The sequence below is a fragment of the Diceros bicornis genome, chromosome 26 (assembly GCF_020826845.1).
Source record: "Diceros bicornis minor isolate mBicDic1 chromosome 26, mDicBic1.mat.cur, whole genome shotgun sequence".
Lineage (NCBI taxonomy): Eukaryota > Metazoa > Chordata > Mammalia > Perissodactyla > Rhinocerotidae > Diceros > Diceros bicornis.
In genome coordinates this window covers 25,949,284-25,974,333 of record NC_080765.1, presented here as the reverse complement: position 1 = coordinate 25,974,333, position 25,050 = coordinate 25,949,284, and the positions used below count along the sequence as shown (strand labels likewise).

General features: G+C 40.6%; 2 pseudogenes; both read left to right on the top strand.

Annotated features, from left to right (window-relative positions):
* LOC131422000 (acyl-coenzyme A synthetase ACSM2A, mitochondrial-like) overlaps window positions 1-25,050 on the top strand; it is a 75,163-nt pseudogene that overhangs the window by 39,910 nt on the left and 10,203 nt on the right.
* On the top strand, window positions 3,206-23,372 carry LOC131422497 (acyl-coenzyme A synthetase ACSM1, mitochondrial-like; annotated as a pseudogene).

Below are 25,050 nucleotides of genomic sequence, written 5' to 3'. Positions count from 1 at the left end.
AGAGAGGTTAGAGAATTGCCCAAAGTTACGTAGGTGGTGACTGGAGGGGCTGGAACTGGGACCTGTGCTGTGTGACTCCCAAGGGCAGGCTCTCAGCTACCACAGTGCTCAGCGGGGCACTGTGTTGGGCCCTCTCATGTGATGGGGGTTAAATTAGAATTGCAAACACATTTGTAAGACGATGCCAAAGTCATTTCTTTTTTATTTGATTAAACCAATGTGACCTCAATAAAATAAATTTTAAAAAGGCGGTGGGTATTAGTTTGCTAGGGCTGCCGTAACAAAATACCACAGACTGGGGGGCTTAAACAACAGAAATTTATTTTCTCACCATTCTGTAGGTGAAAAGTCTGAGATCAAGGTGTCGGCAGGGCTGGTTTCTTCTGAGGCCTCGCTCCTTGGCTTGTGGATAGCTGTCTTCATGTTCACATGGCATTCTCTCTCTGTGGGTGTCTGTGTCCTAATCTTTTCTTATAAAGACACCTGTTATATTGGATTAGGATCCATCTAATGATCTCATTTTAACTTTATCTCTGTAAAGATGCTATCTCCAAATACAGTCACATTCTGAGGTACTGGGGGGTTAGGACTTCAACATATAAATTTTGAAGGAATGTAATTCAGCTCATAATAAAGGATTAATTAATTTCCTCATTATTTCTCCCCTTTTGTTTTGGTCGTTAGCCACTTATTAAGGGGTTGTTTGCACTGTCTTTGGGTATTTTAAGGAAGATCCTGAGGTCATTTATACACCTATGTGTAAAAATGGCAACTGAGGCTGGTATTCTTGCTCTAAATTGCCTCCTGCCTGTAAAGGGAGGTATGTATTGGAAAAAAAATAGCAGAGAAGGTGGGCTTCTAGAAACCAGCCCTGCTACTAAACTTGCCTTGCAACCTTGGAGAAATCCGTTTCTCTCCTGGGATGTTCGCTTGGATCAGGGATTTTAAGTTCAAATGTCCAAAGGAGCTAGACAGGTGTAGTAAGTGGAGAAGCAGACAGGTGTGACAAAATAAGGAGTGGTGGAGGCAGTGTCAAATTGGAGAACATCCCGTTTAAATGAAGCAGAAATTCTCAGCTCCAGCCAGTTGGTACTAGCTTGAACTAAAGGTGCCGTGTTGCTAGACCTCCTAAGTTTTCAAGAGAAACCTTCATTCAAGACTTTTAAATGAAGTCTCCCACATTTTAAATGTTGGCAGTTCAAATTTTATTTCCAAAGACTGAGGGCCAAAAGGAATATGTCCAAGGGCCGGGTCTGGGCCAGCTGATATCTTAGAGTCTTCTTGCCCAAAAGTGCTGACAAAACCAAAGATGGTAGGTACTGTTGATTGATTGACAGGCACTAAAAGAAAAGAGGGCATACTTTAGTTCATGTGGCCCAAGGATCCATGCTGAGAAGCAAACTCTAAGGGGTGAACTTTTCATATATCTGTCCTCTTTTCTGCAGACAGTAACCCAATTGCATATTTAGCATTGCCTCCTCTACCAGAAATACTTAACGAGTTTTTGGGGGCAGCATCCAAATTAGTTGGAGTTAGGTATTATAGGTCTAAACTACCTAAAAATAAATTGATTCAAGTTGATCTTGAATCTATGGGTCTGTTGTCAAACAGGATTATCTTATTGCTGAAACTGAGGAGGAGGGGGTTAATTGTTTGCGGTAATAAAGTACTTGAATCTCAAAGATGTTTGCAAAGTGGCTTTCTTCAGGCAATGTTCTCATGGAAAGATAGTTCTAGCTTGAGGCAATTTGCACAATCAAACTTCAAGAAGGACCCTATAAGGGAGGGTTATAAATGAGGGTTCTGTTCCCATGTTAGGGGCGTTGGGATCTGGAGCGGCACAGAAGCTTCATTTCATGTGTCAGTTCTAATGGATTGGTAATAGCCGCCCGGAAGCTGTCCTGGGGAAGACCCTGAAGCCAGATCCCAGTCCAACGGAGAAGGTGCTGTGATGTTAACCTGGTCTGTCCTGAGTATGGTGGTGTATATTTGTCAACACTCTTATTTATAGTCTCAAGTGACAGAAACCTAATCTCAGGCAGGAAAATTGGTTGGCTTATAGAATCCAGGACAGGATATTAACAAGAGAGGAGTAGAGATGTAGATGGGCCTCAGGAACAATGTGAACCAGTGACTTGAACTCCTCTGAGATACTCTCTGCCCCTCGTCTCCACGTCTCTGCACATCAATTTTCTTCTGTCATGTAGAGTGGATACCTCCACATGACAGAAATAATAACCACAGACAGTTCCCAAAATGTGCATTTTATGGCTTCCACCAGAGAGAGACTGCCTGATAGCCTCTTCGGTAACAAGCACATACACAAAAATTTTGGAGAGGGATTATGATTAGCCCAGTTTGGATTTGAAAATTGTGGGAAATGACTGCTAAACCCTGAACCAATCAACTTTAGACAGGAGTTGGAATCATCTAAAAACATGACAGCTGGGCTGGCCCCGTGGCTTAGCAGTTAAGTGCGCGTGCTCTGGTACTGGCAGCCCAGGTTTGGAACCCCGGGCGCGCACCGACGCACCGCTTCTCCGGCCATGCTGAGGCTGTGTCCCACATACAGCAACTAGAAGGATGTGCAACTATGACATACAACTATCTACTGGGACTTGGGGGACAGGGGAAAGGAGGAGGATTGGCGATAGATGTTAGCTCAGAGCTGGTCTTCCTCAGAAAAAAGAGGAGGATTAGTGTGGATGTTAGCTCAGGGCTGATCTTCCTCACTAAAAAAAAAAAAAAAAAATGACAGCTTCTATGAGAACCATATTTTTGTTGGGCTCAGCGGGAAGACAGGTCTCCAGAGCAAGGATAGCATGGGATATAGGACTTTCAGAATGGTGAGTTTCTACCACAAAGAAGATGTCCACACGGCTGCCATCTTCAGCTTAAATCCCAGGGGGTGAAGGAGAAGACCCTCAGGAACGAGTACCAACCTCATCTAGTATCTACAGCTTCTCCCTGTCATTTTCTGCCCTGTGCTTCCTCAGCTGGGAAGAACATCCCCACCTAAATCAACAAGTTGTGCCCTCCAAATTCCAGTGAGCTGAAACAAAGCCATAACTCTCGCAGTTAACCAGGAACGTGCCTTCTATTTTGTGGAGGAAATTCCTGCTCCATGACCAATCTATTAGCCATCTCTTGCCAAGGCAGATGGTGACCTGAGAATTCTGTGCCTGCTTCCTGAGGACTGCCCACCATGCAGTGGCTGATGAGGTTCCGGGTCCTGTGGGGCATCCACAAATCCTGCCATGGGGGCTTCGTCCCTGCCCCTTGGCACCTGCGCTGCCAACCTTTATCAGGAGGTGAATCCCCAAGATGGAATGACCATGACACACCCGAGGAATTTAACTTTGCAAGTGATATACTGGATTATTGGACTCAAATGGAGAAGGTGAAGAGGCATCTGTGATCGGAGGTGAGAACAGGAGTGGCCTCACTGGCCTTATCTTGCTCCTAGTAGGCTGAGGGGCACAGAACCAAGAATAGCTTCTGCCTCAGCTTACCAGTGTCATAGATGAAACTTATGTTTTGGGGTTCAATTCTCAGCCTAGTGACTTCTTCACCTCTCTGATCCTCAGTGGTTTCATCTGTGAAATGGGGATAATCTCATTTAAGAAACAAGACAGCAGGTACACAGTCAGTGCTCCATAATTGTGAACAAGTACAAAGTTCTAATCACAAGGTCAACAAATTGATGTTAGTGTGAGTCTGTTAGTCTTCAACGAATGGGATTGTGAATCTAACTGGAATTCATCTCATCAAACTTGGGCTTGACTTCAGGCTACACTCAGAGGGAGGGGACAGACCACCTCATTGTGCACATGAGCATCTGACACATGTAGGTAAGTCATGTCATCCATCTTCCTGTGAGGATGGCATGTCCAACTGGCGTCCTCCCTATCAACTACCTATGGGAACATGGCTTTAGGGTATGTCCAGAGAAACCTGTCCCTGTGGCCTCTAAAGTTTACATATCTCTGCAGAAAAACTCAATTTCTTGGTTTGCCTTTTCCCCAGAGACAGACCGGGAGAGCAGCAGTGGTAACACTAGGACTTAGGGTAGACGATGGGTGGTGTTCCGGCTACTAAGTTCCAGCTGGTGATGTCCACCACCCAACACTGTCTTTGTACAGAAGAGAGAATTCGCCTGAGATGGAGTCAGAGATTTGGTATAATTTTTAAGTTTCCTATGAACGTGTTTTCATATGTTAGTACTCAAAGCTTATATGCCTTTCATGGGGGCTTCCTCCCCACCTCCTTTTTTTCCCTTCCTCTGAATTTCTGTAATAACCCCAAGGAAAATAGAGAGCATCTTTTATTTGCCGTGTCAACACTTTACATTTAATACTCTGATTAGATGAGTGCTTTTTTTTTTTTTTTTTTTATTTTTCCCCCAAAGCCCCAGTAGATAGTTGTATGTCATAACTGCACATCCTTCTAGTTGCTGTATGTGGGATGCGGCCTCAGCATGGCCAGAGAAGCGGTGCGTCGGTTCGCGCCCGGGATCCGAACCCGGGCCCCCAACAGCAGAGCGTGCGCACTTAACCGCTAAGGCACGGGGCCGGCCCAGATGAGTGCTTTTATTACCCCAGTTTCCAGATGAGGAAACTGAGGTTCCTAGGGTTTAAATAGCCTATAGAAATCACATACCTAATAAGTGAAGGAGCAGAATTTGGGTCCAGGCTGTCTGATTCTGTAATCCATTACAATTATGCACTGCATAAGGACATTTTGGTCAATGACAGACCGCATATACAACGGTGGTCCTGTAAGATTAGTACCATATAGCCTAGGGATATAGTGGGCTATACCATCTAGGTTTGTTTAAATATACTCTATGATGTTTGCACAATGATGAAACCGCCTAACGGTGCATTTCTCAGAACTCAGAATAGTATGCTCATCGTTAAGCGATGGATGACTGTTTAACCTAGTCTCACAACTGATTATGCCAAAACATCTCTGCCTTCAGACGATAAACTGAGTTTCATTGCTGCCCAGACCAGAAATCTGGTTAAGACCTTTGGAATCATGGTATAGGCTAGAGAGGGAGAAGGTAGAGAGGAGGAAGTGATGCCATCACTTTTCCCTCATTTATCTTCATAAAGTCCTTATTAGTTAGTTCATGCATCAACCCATTTAGATAACCATCAAGTAAATTCCCCCAGAGAATGCCAGTTTTTGTTAGGTTTTATATCTCATTATCAGTCATGGTCAATTCCTCCATGTATCCAAATTTCTCCCACCCCCAGGATCCCCATCCCAATAATTTTCATTCTCACAACACTTCTGATCTGTCTGCTTCCATTTTTCCAATTGCCTTGATCATGGTCAGTGTCTTTCTAATGATACATGATGCCTGACACCTAGCAGTCCCTTGATAAATGTTTGTAGAATAAATTAATTTTGAAACTTACATTATAAGCACCATAGGTTTTATTGCTGCTCCTATGAAAGACCCCCCAGAGGGCATACCACCACAGTCCACTCTGGCTTCCTGGACCTCCCCTTACAACTTAATGAACATCACCCAGAAGCTGATCCATGGCTAACACATTACAGCCCAACAACACAGCCCAAACCATAACAGATTGACAGAATTTATTTTGACTCACTTTTCAACACATTTTACCTGTAAAATGTAAGTTAGAAATCCAACATTTTTATGTGAAATCTTCTGATTATTTTTTTAGTCTTTCCAAAGAATTCATTATAAAACAAAAGAAAATGCATTGTAGACTAGACAACATAGGTCCATGGGTGGAATACAGTTGCTCATTCAGGCCACCAATTTATAACCCCTGACTGTCCTTGTAAATTAAACCCTATGTTACTCTGGGTTCCTAGAGGGAAATTAAACCCTATGTTACTCAACTTCAATTGATTCCTGGAGCAGCCTCTCAGATCTATTCAGGAGAGGTCACATTCATGTCCAGATTCATTCATTCTGTCTCCTTGATACTGTATTCATTCATTCAGCTAAGACTTGGTGAACACCTCACATGTGCCAAGCATTATTGTAGATAATAGGAATAGAAAAGTAAGCAAAACATAGAACTCTTCATTTTCACTCTTTAGATAATGTACTTCCCCACTTCATGTCTTAGGAAAGATGAGTACAGCATCTGTGACACTAACTTCTGTTTGTTTTGGCAAAAAATCATGACATAAGCAAATTCTTCCTGCCAGTCTCTGATGCAATTTAACATTAAACATTGCTCAATAAATATAGTCAAATATGTATTAACCACAAAGATTAAAAAAAAAAAACAGCTGAATGTCATGACCACATAATGTCTGGCTCTTTGTCCTATAATGTTTGCTCAAGGAAATTAACTTATATGCTGCCACACATTCCAAATGCCTTACTATTCAATATTCGTGTCTGCCTAGATTTCTTTGAGCCAATCAGTCTGTGTTCTGTGGCTCCTGAATTTAATTCTGTAATTTTACGTAAACAATTAGTAACAGTCCTAGGACCTATACAATTTTAAAGGATCCTCATGTTCCTCTGAAACTATTAGACTTTTGTCCCAACATCCCATAAAGGACTCCTCCATGGTATTCACAAAGAGTCTAAATCTTTTGTAATTCTTATACACATGTAGTGTCATTGGCACTACAATGTAAGCTCCATGAGGTCATGGAACTCTTGCTGTTTTGTTCACTGTTGTATCCCCAGAGTACAGAACATGCCTGGCACATTAACTATATGTTGAAAGAATCTAAATGCATGCAGACCCTGGACAGCAACACAAACAGCACAAGAAACACAACATGGGGGCCTGGCCATGACTTGGTTGTATTTTGGCAAAGGGCTGTTTACTTTCTCATGGATGTATTGTAAACGTGCACGGGAAAATACAGGAAGCTTTGGCACAGGCAGCCCTGATGCAGAGAAGGCAACAGAGTTCAGGAATCAGAATTGGGCTTTGGGGCTTCTTATGTAAAAATCACGTCTCAAAGTGAACATTCATTCCTGTATGGCAGCAGTTGGTAGAGCTAAATGGTTGCTGCCCCCTTGGAAGATGTGTGGCTCTCCAGTTTGCCCCAGAGGAACCTGGCAGGCTTCTCTCATTTATGTTACTTGCCTGGTCCCTGTAGGCTCTGGGTTTCCGACCTCTGGTATAAAAACAAGATTATCCCAACTTATCTAAATATTAATGGAATAATACATATTATTTCCCAATTAAACATAATGCAAAAAGTTTTAACTTCCAGACCTTTAGAGTAATCTTCCTTGGTAAATTCTTTTAAAGTCTGGGTATCAGTTAATTACTGGTTCATCCATGTGAGTTGATTCTCCATGACTGTGTCTCCCAGTTTGACATATTATACTACATATTAGTCATTTGGTGAGCCTGTAAGGAGTTCATCCATTTTTTATCAATGGCAATCTACAAAGGAATAGCATGCCATTTATCATTTTAAATTACATTTAAACTACTTTCTCTGTAAGTTAAATTACAATCAATCTTATATGTAGCCATATTTAAAATGAATAGTTTGGTCGTAATCTACATCCAGAAAATTTGATCGCTGCCCAATTTAGAAAAACAAATCATTCCCTTTATCCAAAGAAATAAAAGCCTCATCTCATCTTTAGATTTAATTTAACCCGGAAGTTCCTTATCATTCCTTATTTGTATCCCAGAGTTGTTTTTTATTTATTCATTCAATAAATATTGACCGAACATTTACAGTGTGCCAGGTGCTCTTCTAAGTGCTTTCGTAAAGAATTTAGAAGTTTATTACTATTTTCTTTTGTTGTTGTTTTATTGAGAAATAATTGACATATATCACTTTTCTTAAAAAACCAGAAAACATCAATTTTTCAAGTCAAACTCAACACACTTGTATGCATACCAAAATTTTAGAAATAAAATCTAGAGTTTTCATTGTAGGAAAGCTTTTAGTAATAGACTTACTTTCTTGAATAGATACAAGCTTATTAAGATTTCAATTCTATCAGATTTGACAAGTTGTATTTTTTTTTAACCATAGTCATCTTATTTTTTTTCATTCTTTTTTTTTCTTTCTTGTGAAATTTTTGTTGTACATCAGTGTTTGTCAGTCACCATATAAATGCATCCCTTCACCCCTTGTGCCCGCCCCCCACCCCATTGCCCCTGGTAACCACCAAGCAGTTCTCTCTGTCTGTGTGTTGGTTTTTCTTCCACTTATGGCAGAAATCATGCGGTGTTTGTCTTTCTCTTTCTGGCTTATTTCGCTTAACAAAATACCCTCCAGGTCCATCCATGTTGTTGCAAATGGGACGATTTTGTCTTTTTTTATGGCTGAGTAGCATTCCACTGTGTGTGTGTGTGTGTGTGTGTGTACATATATACATTCATATACCACATCTTCTTTAGCCACTCATCCATTGAGGGACATCTGAGTTGCTTCCATGTTTGGCTATAGTGAATAATGCTGCAATGAACATAGGGGTGGGTAAGCCTCTTTGGATTGTTGATTTCAGATTCGTTGGGTAGATACCCAGCAGTGGGATAACTGGATCATAAGCTATTTCTATTTTTAATTTTTTGAGGAATCTCCATACTGATTTCCAAAGAGGCTGCACCCGTTTGCATTCCCACCAGCAATGAATTACGGTTCCCATTTCTAAACAGCTTCTCCAGCATTTGTTTTTTTTGTCTCGGTGATTATAGCCATTCTAATGGGTGTCAAGTGATATATTAGCATGGTTTCGATTTACATTTCCCTGATGATTAGTGATGTTGAACATCTTTTCATGTGTCTATTGGCCATCTGTATTTCTTCTTTGGAGAAGTGTCTGTTCGTTGCCTCTTTCCATTTTTTGATCTGGTTGTTTGTTTTTTTGTTGTTGAGTTGTGTGAGTTCATTATATATTATGGATATTAGTCCCTTTTTGGATATATAGTTTGCAAATATTTTTTCCCAGCTGGTAGGCTGCCTATTCATGTTGGTCCTGGTTTCATTTCCCTTGTAGAAGCTCTTTAATCTGATGAAGTCCCACTTGTTTATTTTTTCTCTTGTTTCCCTTGGCCAAGTAGACATGGAATTCGAAAAGATCCCTTTATGACCAATGATGAATAGTGTACTGCCTATATTTTCTTCCAGGAGTTTTATAGTTTCAGGTCTCACTTTCAGGTCTTTGATCCATGTTGAGTTAATTTTTGCATATGGCAAAAGAAGATGGTCTACTTTCATTCTTTTGTAAGTGGCTGTCCAGTTTTCCCAGCACCATTTATTGAAGAGACTTTCCTTTCTCCACTCCTTTGTCGAAGATTAGCTGTCCATAGATGTGAGGTTTTATTTCCGGTCTTTCAATTCTATTCCATTGATCTGTGTATCTGTTTTTGTACCAGTATGATGCTGTTTTAATTACTGTCACTTTCCAGGATGTTTTGAAGTCAGGTATTGTGATGCCTCCAGCTTTGTTCTTTTTTTCTCATGATTGCTTTAGCTATTCGGCATCTTTTGTTGCCCCATATGAATTTTAGTATTTTTTTGTTCTATTTCCGTGAAGAATGTCCTTGGGATTCTGGTTGGGATTGCATTGAATCTGTAGATTGCGTTAGGTAGTATGGACATTTCAACTATGTTTATTCTTCCAATCCAAGTGCATGGAATATTTTTCCATTTCTTTATGTCATCATTGATTTCACTCAATAATGTCTTATAGTTTTCATTGTACACGTCCTTCACTTCCTTGGTTAAATTTACTCCTAGATATTTTATTCTTTTTGTTGCAATTGTAAATGGGATTGTCTTCTTGAGTTCTCTTTCGGTTAGTTTGTTATTAGAGTATAGAAATGCAACTGATTTCTGTAAGTTGATTTTGTACCCTGCAACTTTGCTGTAGTTGTTGATTATTTCTAATAGGTTTCCAATGGATTCTTTAGGGTTTTCTATATATAATATCATGTCACCTGCAAACAACAAGAGTTTTACTGCTTCGTTGCCTATTTGGATTCCTTTTATTCCTTTTTCTTGCCTAATTGCTCTGGCCAGAAGCTCCAGTACTATGTTGAATAAGAGTGGGGAGAGTGGGCACCCTTGTCTTGTTCCTGTTTTCAGAGAGAGAGCTTTCAGTGTTTCCCCATTGAGTATGATGTTGGCTGTGGGTTTATCATATACAGCCTTTATTATACTAAGGTACTTTCCTTCTATACCCATTTTTTGAGAGTTTTTATCATGAATGGATGTTGGATCTTGTCAAATGTCTTCTCTTCATCTATAGAGATGATCATATGGTTTTTATTCCTTGTTTTGTTAATGTGGTGTATCACATTGATTGATTTGCAGATGTTGAACCATCCCTGTGTCTGTGGTAACAATCCCACTTGATCATGGTGTATGATGTTTTTAATGTATTACTGTTTTTGGTTTGCCAGTATTTTGTTGAGGATTCTTTCATCTATGTTCATCAGGGATAATTGTCTGTAGTTTTCCTTCCTAGTATTGTCTTTGTCTGGCTTTGGTATCAGGGTGATGTTGGCCTTGTAGAATGTGTTGGGAAGTGTTCCATCTTCCTCTGTTTTTTGGAATAGTTTGAGAGGAATAGGTATTAAATCTTTGAATTTGGTAAAATTCTCCAGAGAAGCCATCTGGTCCTGGACTTTTATTTTTGGGGAGGTTTTTGATTACTGTTTCAATCTCTTTACTTGTGATTGGTCTATTCAGGTTCTCTATTTCTTTTTGATTCAGTTTTGGGAGGTTGTATGAGTCTAAGAATTTATCTGTTCCTTCTAGATTGTCCAATTTGTTGGCATATGGTTTTTCATAGTATTCTCTTATAATCTTTGATATTTCTATAGTATCTGTGGTAATTTCTCCTGTTTCATTTCTAATTTTACTTATTTGAGCCTTCTCTTTTTTCTTGGTGAGTCTGGCTAAGGGTTTGTCAATTTTGTTTATCTTCTCAAAGAACCAGCTCTTTGTTTCATTTATCCTTTCTATGGTTTTGGTTTTGATTTCATTTATTTCTGCTCTGATATTTATTATTTCCCTCCTTCTGCTGACTTTGGGCTTTGTTTGTTCTTCTTTTTCTAATTCTCTTAGGTATAGTTTGAGGTTGCTTATTTGAGCTTTCTCTTGTTTGTTAAGGTGGGCATGTATTGCTATGAGTTTCCCTCTCAGGACTGCTTTTGCTGCATCCCATATGAGTTGGTACAATGTATTTTCATTTTCATTTGTCTCCAGATATGATTTTATTTCTCCTTTCATTTCATCAATGATCCATTTGTTGTTCAGTAGCATGTTGTTTAGTCTCCACATCTTTGTCACTTTCCCGGTGTTTTTCTTGTGGTTGATTTCTAGCTTCATGGTGTTATGGTCAGAAAAGATGCTTTTTATGATTTCAATTTTCTTAAATTTATGGAGGCATGCCTTGTTTCCCAGCATGTGGTCTATTCTTGAGAATGTTCCATGTGTGCTTGAGAAGAATGTGTAATCTGCTGTGTTTGGATAGAGTGCTCTATCTACATGTATTAAGTCTATCTCGTCAAGTTTTTCAGTTAAGTCCATCATTTCCTTGTTGACTTTCTGTCTGGATGATCTATCCATCGATGTAAGTGGAGTGTTAAGATCCTCTACTATTATTATGTTGTTATTAGTATCTCCTTTTAGGTTTGTTAATAGTTGCTTTATGTACTTCGGGGCTCCTGTGTTGGGTGCATATATATTTATAAGTGACATGTCTTCTTGGTGGAGTGTCCTCTTTTATCATTATATAGTGCCCCTCTTTGTCTCTCATGACCTGTTTTATCTTAACAGTCAAATTTGTCTGATATAAGTATGGCAACACCTGCTCTCTTTTGTTTGCCATTAGCTTGGAGTATTGTCTTCTATTCGTTCACTCTGAGCCTGTGTTTGTCTTTAGAGCTGAGATGTGTTTCCTGGAGGCAGCATATGGTTGGATCTTGTTTTTTAATCCACCACACCACTCTATGTCTTTTGACTGGAGAGTTCAGTCCATTTACATTTAGGGTAATTATTGATATATGAAGGCTTAATGTTGCTATTTTATGGCTCATTTTCTGGTTCTTTTGCATTTCCTTTGTTTCTCTCCCCATGTGTTTCAGAATACCAATTCAGTTTGGTAGTTCTCCTAGTTTTCTCTTTATTTATTGTGCGTGACTCTGTTCTGATTATTTGGTTAGTGGTTACCACGAGGTTTGTATAAAAAATCTCATGGATGTGATAGTCCATTTTTTGATGGCTTTTTTTTTTCTCTTAGACTAAGTAGATTCAATCCTCTTCCTCGTCCCCTTCTAAGTTATTGTTGTCATGTCTTATTCCATCTTGCGTTGTGAGTTAGTCTTTAAAGTGATGAGATTATAAGTTATTTTTGGTGTCTCCCTTCCCTTGATCCTTGGTTTTATAATTAACTGTTTGCTAATCTATTCTGATAGAGAGCTGCAATTTTTCTGGTTTTGTTGCCCTATCTTCCTCCTTATTCAAAACTTTGTATCCTCTTTCTCTTTTTTTTCTCAAACATGAGGGCCTTCTTGAGTATTTCTTGTAGTGGGGGTCTTGTGGCAATGAATTCCCTTAGCTTTTGTTTATCAGGGATAGTTTATTATTTCTCCATCATATCTGAAGGATATTTTCTCCTATGTCATTCCACTCTCTCCTAGCCTGTAAAGTTTCTGTTGAGAAATCGTCTGTAAGCCTGATAGGAATTCCTCTGTACGTTATTTATTTGTTTTTTTGTCTAGCTGCCCTTAGTACTTTTTCTTTGTTGTTGACTTTTGCCAGCTTTACTACTATATGCCTTGGAGAGGGTCTTTTCATGTTGATATATTTAGGAGATCTATTGATTTCATTCACTGGTATTTCCAGCTCCTTCCCCAGGTTTGGGAAGTTCTCAGCTATTATTTCTTTGAACAAGCTCTCTGCTCCTTTTTCCCTTTCTTCTCCTTTTGGAATACCTATAATCCTTGTATTGGATTTCCTAATTGAGTCGGATATTTCTTGGGGAGTTTCTTCATTTCCTTTTAGTCTTAGTTCTCTCTCCTCCTCCATCTGGAGCATTTCTGCATTGCTGTCCTCAGTATTGCTAATTCTTTCCTCCTTATTGTCAGCTCTGTTGCTTAAGGCTTCTAGATTTGTGTTTAGCTCCTCTATTGTGTTTTTCATTTCTAAGATTTCTGATTGGTTTTTCTTTATTGTTTTAATCTCTTTTGGGAAGAAATTCCTGATTTCATTGAATTGTCTATCTGTGTTTGATTGTATTTCATTTAGCTTTTTTATGATAGCTGTTTTGAATTCTCTGTCATTAAGGTTATACATTTCTGTGCTTTCAGGGTTGATTTCTGGGTGCTTGTCATTTTCCTTTTGGTCTGGAGATTTAATATATGTTTGCATAGTGCCTGTCAGTATTAACTTATTTTTCCTCATAGTGAAAATATCTGGTTGCAGTTTCCTCTTGTCGCCGCTGGCTGGGGGTTAAGACCTGTGTATTCTGTGCCCAAGTCCATCCATGGATGTTCTGGTTGGCCTGCAGCTGAGCTGGGGCATGGCGGAGCTGAAGCATGGCTGAGCTGAAGTGCGGCTGAGCAGAGGCTGCTGGGGCTAGAGTGCAGGAACAACTGGAGTTGAAGTGTGGGAACAGCTGAGACTGGAGCATAGCTAGGCTGAAGCACCTGGGGCTCAGATGTGGGTGTGCTGAAGAAGCTGGAGCTGAAAGGTGGCCCAGCTTCAGTGCGGTTGAGCAGAAGCAGCTGGAGCTGGAGTGCAGGAAATGCTGGAGCTGGGGTGTGGCTGGGTTGATGCAGCTAGAGTTGGAGTATGGCTGGGTTGAGGCAGCTGCAACTGAAGTGCAGCTGGGCCGAAGAAGCAGGAGCTGGAGCACTGCTGGGCTGAAGAAGCTGTGACTGGAGTGCAGCTGGGCTGAAGTAGCTGGCACCAAGTCAGCTGGAGCCTGAGCGTGGCCACACCAAAGCAGCTGGAGCTGGGGGGTGGTCGAGCTGAAGGAGCTAGGAGCAGGGCATGGTTGAGCTGAAGGAGCTGTGGCCAGGGCGCCATTGAGCCCATGCAGCTGGGGCCATGGCGCAGTTGAGCTGGGGCAGCTGGGGCCTGGGCACAGTCAGGCCTGAGTCACTGAGGCTGGGGCGCCAAGGAGCCAGAGCTGTTGTGGCCGGGGCATAGGCACACTGGAGCCGCTGTGGCCAGGGTGCAGGCGGGCTGCTGCCGTTGGTGCCTGGGCACCAGGGTCCACCACCTCTGGGGCCAGGGCTCTGGGGAGCCACTGCCTCTGGTGCTGGGGACGGGCACCCTGCTGCTGCTGGGGGGACTGGGGCACTGGGTGGTCACCACTGCTAGGGCCGGGGTGTGGGTGTGCCACCGCCACTGGTGCCTGGATGCCGGGGGGCTGCTACCTCTGGGGCTGAGGCACCCGCTAGGGCCAGGGTGCAGGTGCGCCACTGCCACTGGTGCCAGGGCTCCGGGAAGCCACGGCCTCTAGTGCCGGGGTGTGGGAGCACTGGTGCCACTGGTGGCACCAGGGTGCTGGGGGCTTGCTGCTGATATGGCCAGGGCATAGGCGCACCACCACCACTGGTGCCTGGGCACATGGGGACCGCTGCCTCTGGGGTCTGGGTGTGGGCACGCCACCTCCACTGGCACGGGGGCTGGAGTTGAGCTGAAGCTCTGCTGAGCTGAGGCTTCAGGGCCGCTGTGCTGAAGCACCAGGCGGGCAGGGTGGAGGGACGCTTACTTTGCCTCCCCAATCCCAGATGTTTCTCGCTTCACTGTCACTCTCTGCTCTCCTGAAGGGCTAGCTTGTCGAAAGTACCCTCACGACAAGGGGGAAGCAATTCCCCACGGGCTGTGAGGGATCTTGGAGAGCACTGGTTTTCTTGTGGAGGGCTGCCCCTCCCCCCTCCCTGAGAGCTGCGTGGTCTCAGTCTCAGGTTTGCTGTCCTTTGGGAGTGAGGGGAGCTCCTCTTACCTCCTTCCACTTCCTCTGGGGATTCCAGCACCTCAGTCCTCGGGTGTACAGCTGCGTGAGTGCCTCAGACGTCCCTTGTGTTGTGTTAATAACTTCTGTTGGAATGTGAATGTCCTTTTTGTTGTGTCTTAGACAGGGAGAGTTCAATAGGGGAAGCTCACTCAGCCATGATGCCGACATCACTCTTCAAGTTGTATTTTTTTCCTTTGAACAATTTGTCCATTTCATCCAAATTGTCAGATTTAATGACATAAAGTTATTTATAATTTTGTCTTATTGCTGTTTTAATGTCTGTAAGAATTGTAATAATGTATACTTTTCATTCCTGATATTGTTAATATGTTTGTTCCCTATTTTTCTCTTGATATGTCTTTCTAAGAGTTTATCAATTTTATTAATCTTTTCAAAACCAGCTTTTACTGGTATTCTCTATTGTGTATTTGTTTTCCATTTCATTGATGCATGCTCTTATCTTTATTATTTCTTTTCTTCTACTTTCCTTGGATTTGATTTGTTGGTATTTTTTTAGCTTCTCGAGATGGAAGCTTACATGCTTACCCTTCAGCCTTCCTTCTTTTCTAATAGATGCATTTAAAAATTTAAATTTCCCACTAAGCACTTCTTTCAGGTGCATTACACAAATTTTGATGTCATATTTTAGTAACACTCAGTTCAAAATATTTTCGATTTGCCTTTTTGATTCTTCTCTGACCCATAGATTATATAGAAGTGTATTGATTAGTTTCCAGACAGTGGGGGTGCATTTCTCGTTGTCTTATTGTTGATGATTTCTAGCTTAATTTCATTATGGTCAGAAAACATACTCTATTTTAATCTTTTGAGATTGGTAAATGTTCCAAATGCAACGGAAAATAATGTGAATTATATCACAGTTGGGGAAAAGTGTTTTATCTATGTCAACTAGGACTTAAATTTTCTGTCTGTCATATTCTATCATTAATTTACAGAAATCATGAAATTTCAACTTGTGTTTCATTTTAATTAATACTGAGGCAAACTCTTTCTATAGAAAATAAACTCTTGTGTGTTTTAATATTCAGAAAGAATCTTCTCACTCATGAATCACCGAAGTATTTGATAAGCCTTTCAATTTTCCTTTTTCAAAGTATAATTTAGTTAGAGATTAGCAAGGAGTAGCTATGTAGGTTTTTGTTTATTTAAATCAACTGTATTGATGTATGACTTACATAGAATAAAATGCACACATTTGAAGTGTAAAGTTTAATGAGTTTTAGAACATTTTATCACCTCAAAAGTTTCGTTTTGTCCTTTCCCAGTCAGTACCCACCCATCCCCACCCCGAGTCTGAGGCAACGACTGATTTGCTGTCACTAGAAATTATATTTCTCTCCCCTGAGTTTCATGGAAATGAAATAACACAGGATGCATCCTTTTGTGTCTGGTTTCTTTTACTCAGAATCTCAGCATAGTGTTTTTGAGATTCATCCACGTTGCTTTGTGTATTAGTTGGTCATTTATTTTTATTGCTGAGTTGCTTACTCAACATTTTATCTTTTAAAATGATTTCTTGATTTTCCTTGGCTTCAAATCTCACTGCATGAAACTTTAAATTTCAAATCCAGTGTAAGGGTTGTATTTTTTCTTCCACCCTTCTCTTAATATCACATTATCAGATTACTCCTTAGCACAAAAGTCCATAACTGCTTAAACAATATCTTCTTTAAGTTGTGAAAGTTAAGGGCTAAAATACTGTCTGAATTTTGAGCAATAACAGTTGTTTTCTACCTTGATATGCCGGCTCTTCCATCATTTTTTAAACTCCTACAGGAACATTCCCTGCTCTGCTCCCCTTATAGAAACAGTGCACACCAGTCATTTACACTTGCTAATATTCTTTAATCTGTTGGGCAAGGATTTTTTTCATAGCACTGATGTTTTCATAGATATGAATACATATATATGTATATACATATATATTAATCTTATCTCAAATGATACTTTCTTTTGTTCCAATCATCTGAGTCAAAGGTAGTAGGGTCATGTTTGTACATATGCAGAAAACGTTCCTGGAAGAATATGCACCAAACAGTTTTCAGTGTTAACATTCAGGGAGTGAAGATGTGATGAGAAATTTGAAGAAATTTTTCTGTTTCTAAGAAATTTTCCGCTCATAAGCCTCTGCATTGCCTGAATTTTTACTCTGAACATGTTTTGTTTGGGGAATAAAAAAAAATGAAATCTTTAAAAAAAAAAACATGCTCATTATAGAAAATGTGGGGAAAATAAGAAAGTTGATTTAAACAAGAAAACAAAAATTGACCATAAATATTAAAAACCATTTACATATGTGTGTATATGTGTGTCTTGTTCACCATTACATCCTTTTGGTCTAAGAACATGATGGCCTCTAAAAACATTTGGCCTCAGAAATAATGAGAACTTGGAAATGTTTAATGAAGGAATGAATATTACTATATAAACTTGGATTATAATGTAAATATGGTTTTGCTTTTTTTTCTTTTCTTTTTTGGTGAGGAAGATTGGCCCTGAGCTAACATCCACTGCCAATCTTCCTATATTTGCTGAGGAAGATTAGCCCTGAGCCAACGTCTGTGCCTGTCTTCCTCCACTTTGTGTGTGGGACGCTGCCACAGCATCACCCGATGAACAGTGTGTAGGTCCGCACCCAGGATGATAAACCTGCAAATCCCGGTTCTGCCAAAGTGGAGTGTGCAAACCCAACTACCACGCCACCGGGCCTGCCCTGGTCTTGCTTTTTAAAATTGATATTATATTCTGGGCATTTTTTATTGCAGGAACATTTCTGAGAGTTTTTTTTATGGGTTTTATCATATTCTATCATTTTGTAGACAGCATACAATTTGATCCTGTTCTTTTTATTGATTCTGCCAATATTTGTATTTTGATTGGGAAATTTAGTCCACTTACATTTAAAGTAGTTACTGATAGGGAAGGACTTACTATTGCCATATTATTAATTGTTTTCTTGATGTCATAGCTTTTTTTTTGTCTCTTATTCCCTCTTTTACTGCCTTCTTTTGTGCTTGGTTGATTTTTTGTAGTGATATGTTTTGATGCTCTTCTCATTTCCTTTTGTATTGTATATATTACATATAATATCCTAAAGTTATAACAATCTACTTTAAGCTAATAACAACTTAACTTCATCCACATACAAAAATCTATTCCTTTCCAGTTCCATCTCACCTCTCCACTTCATGTTATTGGTGTCACAGATTACATCTTTATATATTGTGTACCCATTAACATAGATTTATAATTATTTTTATGCTTTCATCTTTTAAATTTTGTTACAGAATAAAAACCAGAGTTATGCCTAAAAATTACAATAATAGTGGTTTTTATATTTGTCCATGTTTTTACTTTTATCCAAGAACTTCCTATTTTCACATTTGAGTTACTCTGTACTGTCCTTTCATTTCAACTTGAGGACTCCTTTTAGCATTTCTTACAGAGAAAGTCTAGTGGAAATGAACTCCCTTAATTTGGTTATCTGGGAATGTCCTAATTTCTCCCTTATCTTCAAAGGATAAGTTTGCTGGATATAAAATTCTTGGTTAACAGTTTTTTTCCCCCTCAGCACTTTAAATATATCATCCCACTGCCTTCTGGTCTGCAATCCACTGATAATCTTATTAAGCATTTCTTATACATGACTTTTCTCTTGCTGCTGTCAAGAGCCTCTCTTTGGCTTTGGCTTTTATCATTTGATTATAATGTGTCTCTGTGTGGATCTGTTTGTGTCTTCCTACTTAGAGTTCATTGAGACTCTTGTATGTGTATATCCAGGTCTTTACTCAAATTTGGGAAGGTTTCAGCCATCATTTCTTCAGATAAGCTCTATGTCCCTCTTTCTATCTTTCTTCTTCCTCTTTGACTCTCATAATGTGTATATTTGTCTACTTGCGATTGTTCCGTAAATCCCGTAGGCTCTATTCACTTTTCTTCATTTGTTTTCTTTTTGCTCCTCAGACTCCATAATTTCAAATGACTTGTTTTAAAGTTTACTGAATCTTTCTTCTGCCAATTTGAGTCTGCTGTGGAACCCCTCTAGTAAGGTTTTTTATTTCAGTTACTGTATTTTTCAGCATTTCTGTTTGGTTCTTTTCTGTAATTTCCATCTCTTTGTTCATCATCTCATTTTGTTCATATATCATTTTCCTGATTTGCTTTAGTTCTTTGTTGGTGTTTTCCTTTAGGTCTTTCAGCATATATAAGATGGTCATTTAAAAGTCTTTGTCTAGTAACTGAAGGCTGTGTTTCTTTAGGGTCAGTTTCTAGAGATTTATTTTGTTCCTGTGAATGGGCCATATTTTCATGTTTCTTTGTAGGCCTTGTGATCTTTTGTTGAAAATTGGACGTCTGAAAAAAGGAGCCCCCTCTCTCAGTCTGTGAAGATTGGCTCCATGTGGGGGAAGACCTTCAGTAGTTTTCTCAGTGTGAAAACTTAAGGCCTTCTCAGGTCTTTTCTGGCATGTTTCTTTCCTGGGCCTGTGCGTGTTCTTTTTTCCAATTTTCCCCTACACATGGCTGATCTTATATACCTTAATTTCCATAAAAGTCTCATCCTTGCTTCTTCTTGGGGCCTTAGATGTTCTATTGTATTCCTCTGCCTGCAGTTTGTTGCCCCTAAGTGGCTACAGGTCTACAGTCTTCACACACCATGGCATCTGCCAGTGCTTCCAGAGACCTTCAACCTGATATTCAAACTATGCCACCCTTCCCATCTGAGCACCAAGTCAGACGAGACAGAAACCAGTCCCTCAGGCAGCCCCCAGACAAGCCGGAATGTTGCAAACAAGTTACACAATTTTCCTTCTGTCCCAGGGAGGGGCTTGGAATTGGGTGGCTTCCTCCTGACTGTGCTGTGCCACATCAGAGAGGGGTGGTGCAAGAGTAGGCAAAAACATCACAAAATGTCCTACCATTTTGAGTATGGCTCTTATTGTTTGGGCATTTGTTGGTTGCTGCAGACCCTCGACTATTTCAAGAGCTCCCATAAAACCATTTTAGTCTGTTGTTTACTTGATGTTTCTCTGAAGGAATGAGGGCCTGGAGCTTCCTAGTCTGCCTTCTTGCTGACTTCACCTCTAGAAGTAATTTATTTAAAAATATTCCCCCAAATATTCAGGAACTAAATGAGCCTATTTTATTTTATTGTGTAGCAATAATAATAATAGTAATATTTATTGAGCACCTACTTGATCCAGGCACTGCTTTGTACACTTTATTCATTTAAATAGCTCATTTAAACTTTACTACCTTCTAGGTAGTATTATTGTTGCCATTTCATAGATGAGAAAACTGAGGCATAGAGGGGAACCCACTGTCTATATGGAACTAAGACAGACACATGGGGGAATGGAGCTTTAAGTCTTCAATAGGAGACATGAAGGTTATTCATGGTTTTATGTGACTTGAGAGGAGGTGGCTACAGTAGGCCAGAAGAACTTGGTTGCATCACACCCACTCCTAACTTCTCTTGGCTCTTTAATTGCTTTAAAATTGGGTCTCAGTGCTTGAGCTGTGCTCATACTGGAATATGACTATGGCAGTGGATTGGCCAAATAAGTGCCCTTTTCCTTTGAAGCAGGAAGTAACACATGGTGTATGATCTTGACCAGGAGGGCAAGAGAGGTCCAAACCCAGCCCTGTGGTGAGTGAATAACCAAGGGGATGAACTGAAGTGGAGTTTCAGAGAGATGGCAGACTTAACCCGCCATGCGGCCAACGTCTTCACGCAGACCTGTGGCCTGCAGCAGGGAGACCGTCTAGCCTTGATTCTGCCTCGAGTGCCTGAGTGGTGGCTGGTGACTGTGGGCTGCATCCGAACAGGTCAGTGACTCAGAGAGACCCCAGTAGACCTTAGGGCTGGCCTAGAGTCAAGTGGTCCTGGAATATTAGGTGCTTTCTCTTCCCCTACCTTCTTTCTTCTTCACAGTCTTTCTCTTTCTCAGACTCCCTCATGTATTCTTTTGTCCTTTGTCACTCACTCTCCCTCACACTCATCCACTCTCAAACACAATGTCGTAATTCTCTCCCATTCACACACACACACACACACACACACACACACACACACACACACTGTCTTTTGTACAGTCTCAGACATTACTACTTTCTTTTAAAGATTCATCAATTGTTAACATTTTGTCATATTTAAGCCCCCTTCCTCACTGAATCATGTAAGAATCAGTTGCAGACATTGTGATATCCATAAATACCAGAAAAATACCCATAAGCACTGGAGTATGTATCTGCTAAGGTCCAAGACATTCCCCTCACGTAAACACAACAGAGTTATCACACAAGAAGTTTAACACTGATACAATATAGTTACTGATATACATGCATAGTCAAAATTCCTCAATTGTCCCAGTAATGCCCTTTATAGCCTTTTTTTTCTTTAAATCCAAAATCTAATCAAGGATCATGCATTGCATTTAGTTGTCATGTCTCTTCAGTCTCTAATATAGAATGGTTCCCTAGCCTTCGCTGCATGACAATGACATTTTTGAAATATCTAAGCCAGCTGTTTTACAGAATGTCTCTCAGAATTTGTATTTCTGACTCTTCCTTTATGATTATATTCAGGATAAGCATTTTTAGCAGAAATAGTAGATGGGCAATCTTGTGTCTTTCTCAGTGCATCACATCAGGGGGTATATGAGTTGGTTTGTCCCACCACCAGTGATATCGTTGTATCACTCTGGTAAGGTGGTACCCACTTTTGTAAAGGCAATTTTCCCCTTGCAATTTCCCCTTGCGATTAATAAGTAATCTGTGGTGTAATACTTAGGAGACTGTGTGAATATCTCTTTCCCCAACAGTCTTTCACCCTGTGGTGTGAGTATCCATTGATGATTCTTGACGGAATTGACTATTATTATGGTGGTTTTATATGAGGATTTTCTATTTATATCATTCCCTCTACATTTGTTAGTTAGCATTTTTCTGTCGAGATTTTCTTTCCCCTTTTAAATACCTATCAATTTAGCTATATAATTTGGAATCAGTCTGGGATTCATGGATTTTTTAAATCACTTCAGTTATTCTATGCATGCTCATACAACAATCCATCATGCTCCTGCTCATATTTGTCTCTCTCTCTCTCTCACTCATATTCTCTCACAAATAAAATAGTTGGTTAATCAATCAAGGTCATGTGGAATCAAGAACTTGTAGCAACGACAGAGGGAGCATAGAGAAACCGTGTCATCTGTAGATCTAAGAGAAGGCCCATGGGAAATCCAAGACATGAGCAGAGCACCCTGGGATGTGCAGAATTACAGAGGAGTAGAAGCAAAGGAAGGGAATTCCGTGAATGGGCATCGCACATGCAAAAGCTTAGAGTCAGGCGTAGCCTAGGTGAGAATGGCCATTTTGAAATAGAGATTAGAGTTGTGGGAGAGAAAGGTGGAGAGTGGGCAGCACTTTCAATGTCAGGAAGGAGAGTGTGGTGCTTTCCTGGAGAGAGGGCACAGGTGTTAGTGCAGAGAAGTGTGGTGGGGAAAAGTCAGTGCTCTGTGGAACTTAAGCAGGTAATAATATGAAAGATGGGTGGCTGGAAGATTCAGGACAGGGCATCTGGTGGAGAGATTAGAATCCAATAGGAGCACACAAAGGCTTGACCTAATTGTTGGTGATGGAAGATGGAGAGGAAGAGAGGAAAGTTCAAAGGACAATGAGGTTAAATTTGGATATGAGAAATGAAGGAAAGAGAAGAGATTCAAGATGACAACAGGGAACTGACAGAGAGGGAAGTGAGAGGAGAAAGACGGGGGTGGGGATGTGCTAGTCCTGATGTCAGGGACACTGTCCTACTTGCACCTGTATTCCCAGATCCCATGTGAAATTGTGTAAAGTAGGGTCCATCTGTCTACCAGCTGGATCCATCTAGTGTAGGAAAGGTGAGGGCAGCATTTTCACACTTTAATGTGCATGGGAATCACTTGGGCATCTTGTTAAAATGCAGATTCTAATTCAATAGGTTTGAGGTGGGGTGTGAGATTCTGTGTATCAGTTGGTGGTCTGCAGACTGTACTTTGCAAGCAAAAGGTTAGGGGATTTCTATGCAGACAATGCAGACCTGAAGCCCATGGTTGTGCAAGAGAAACTAAGACAAACTTTTCCTTTCTCATCCCCAGGGATTGTCTTCATGCCAGGGACCACCCTACTGAAGGCCAAGGACATTCTCTACCGACTACAAGTGTCTAAAGCCAAGGGCATCGTAACCACTGATACCCTTGCCCCAGAGGTGGACTCTATGGCTTCTGAGTGTCCCACCCTGCAAATCAAGTTCCTGGTGTCTGACCACAGCCGTAAAGGGTGGCTGGACTTCCGATCACTGATTGAGTGAGTTTCTGGTCTGATGAATGTGCTTTCTGAGGAATGGCGGGAGAAGGCCCTCCACTCCCAAGTGCTGGTAGACGAGCAGCCAGTGGTGAGAAGCTCACCAGGTCTAAGGCCAGAAAACTTCTCTTCCCGGCTATGCCACTGCCTTGCTGTGTGACCCTGGGCTGGTTCCTTCTCCTCTCTTGGCTGTGGTTGCTTTATCTGTAATATAAGGAAATTGAACTTCTGTGCTTCTCTCACTAAAGTATAATCACCCTGGGACTGTGCAAAGGAGATGTCTAAAGTCGGATGGTTATTGTGTTACATCTTCCTTGTAGATAGGAAATCTAAAATATTTTTTTATATAAGAAATAAATATATGAAGAAGTTGGATGAAAGATTAAAATGAATTTTTAAGATGAAACTGGAGACTGCAAGGAAAATTGAGGCTGTGGCTGGCAGGAAGCTTTGGGAGCAAACACTCCATCTCCCAGGGGCTGAGTGCCTTTAGGGACATTGCAGGAAAAGTTAGGGAAGTGTTGGCAGTTAGGAAGACTCCCTTCCACCTCCAAAACTCTGATTCTGTGAGCCTTCCGGCACTTTTCATATCACACACACAAACCACACTGGGTCTGCTTTCCTGAGGCAACCCCTCAGTTTTTAAAGCTCTTTACTTCAACTCCCAAAGGCAAACATTACAGTGAATTCACATCTTATTCTAGATTCTGAAGTCAAAGAATTAAATGAAATAGTTAAATAGAGAATACTTTTTGAAAATTCCTTAAATTGACCAGTCAGTATGGTCTTGCCTTCTCAGCAAGACCAGTGGAGCTATTGTTTCCTCCAGCACTGGGATGATTTGCAGTTCTTTGACTGAACACCGTAGGAGGCTGGGATTTACCCTCATAGATGCCCCAAGAGACTCCCAGTCTAGGAGAAGAGCCCGGGAATCCAGGCTGACTGCAGGAACTGCAGGTTCTATCTGTCATCTCAGGCTCATGCCAGGGCAGATGCACAGATGTGTTTCTTTCACTCTCACTCTCCCTCACGTTCTCTTCCCACCCCTCATCACCATGGTTATGGAGTTAAATTTTTTGATTTCTCCTTTGATTTCTTCATTCATTCAATTGTTGTTCAGTAGCATTTTGTTTAATGTCCACATATTTGTGACTTTTCCAGGTTTCTTCTTGTAGTTGATTTTTAGCTTCATACAATTGTGGTAAGAAAAGATGCTTGGTATTATTTCAGTCTTCTTAAATTTATTGAGACTGGTTTTGTGGCCTAGTATGTGATCTATCCTGGAGAATGTTCCATGTGCATTTGAAAAGAATGTGTATCCTGCGGTTTTTGGATGGAATATTCTGTATATATCTACTAAGTCCATCTGGTCTAATGTGTCATTTAAGGCCACTGATTCTTTATTAATCTTCTGTATGGATTATCTATCCATTGATATAAGTGGAGTGTTAAAGTCCCCTACTATTATGTGTTACTGTCTATTTCTCCTTTTATGTCTGTTAATAATTACTTTATATATTTAGGGGCTCCTGTGTTGGTTGCATGGATATTTACAGGTCTTATATCCTATTGTTGGATTGTTCCCTTTATTATTATGTAGTGCCCTTCTTTGTCTCTTGTTACAGTTTTTATTTTAAAGTCTATTTTGTCTGATGTAAGTATCGCTACCCCAGCTTTCTCTTCATTGCCAGTTGCATGGAGTATCTCTTTCCATCCCTTCACTTTCA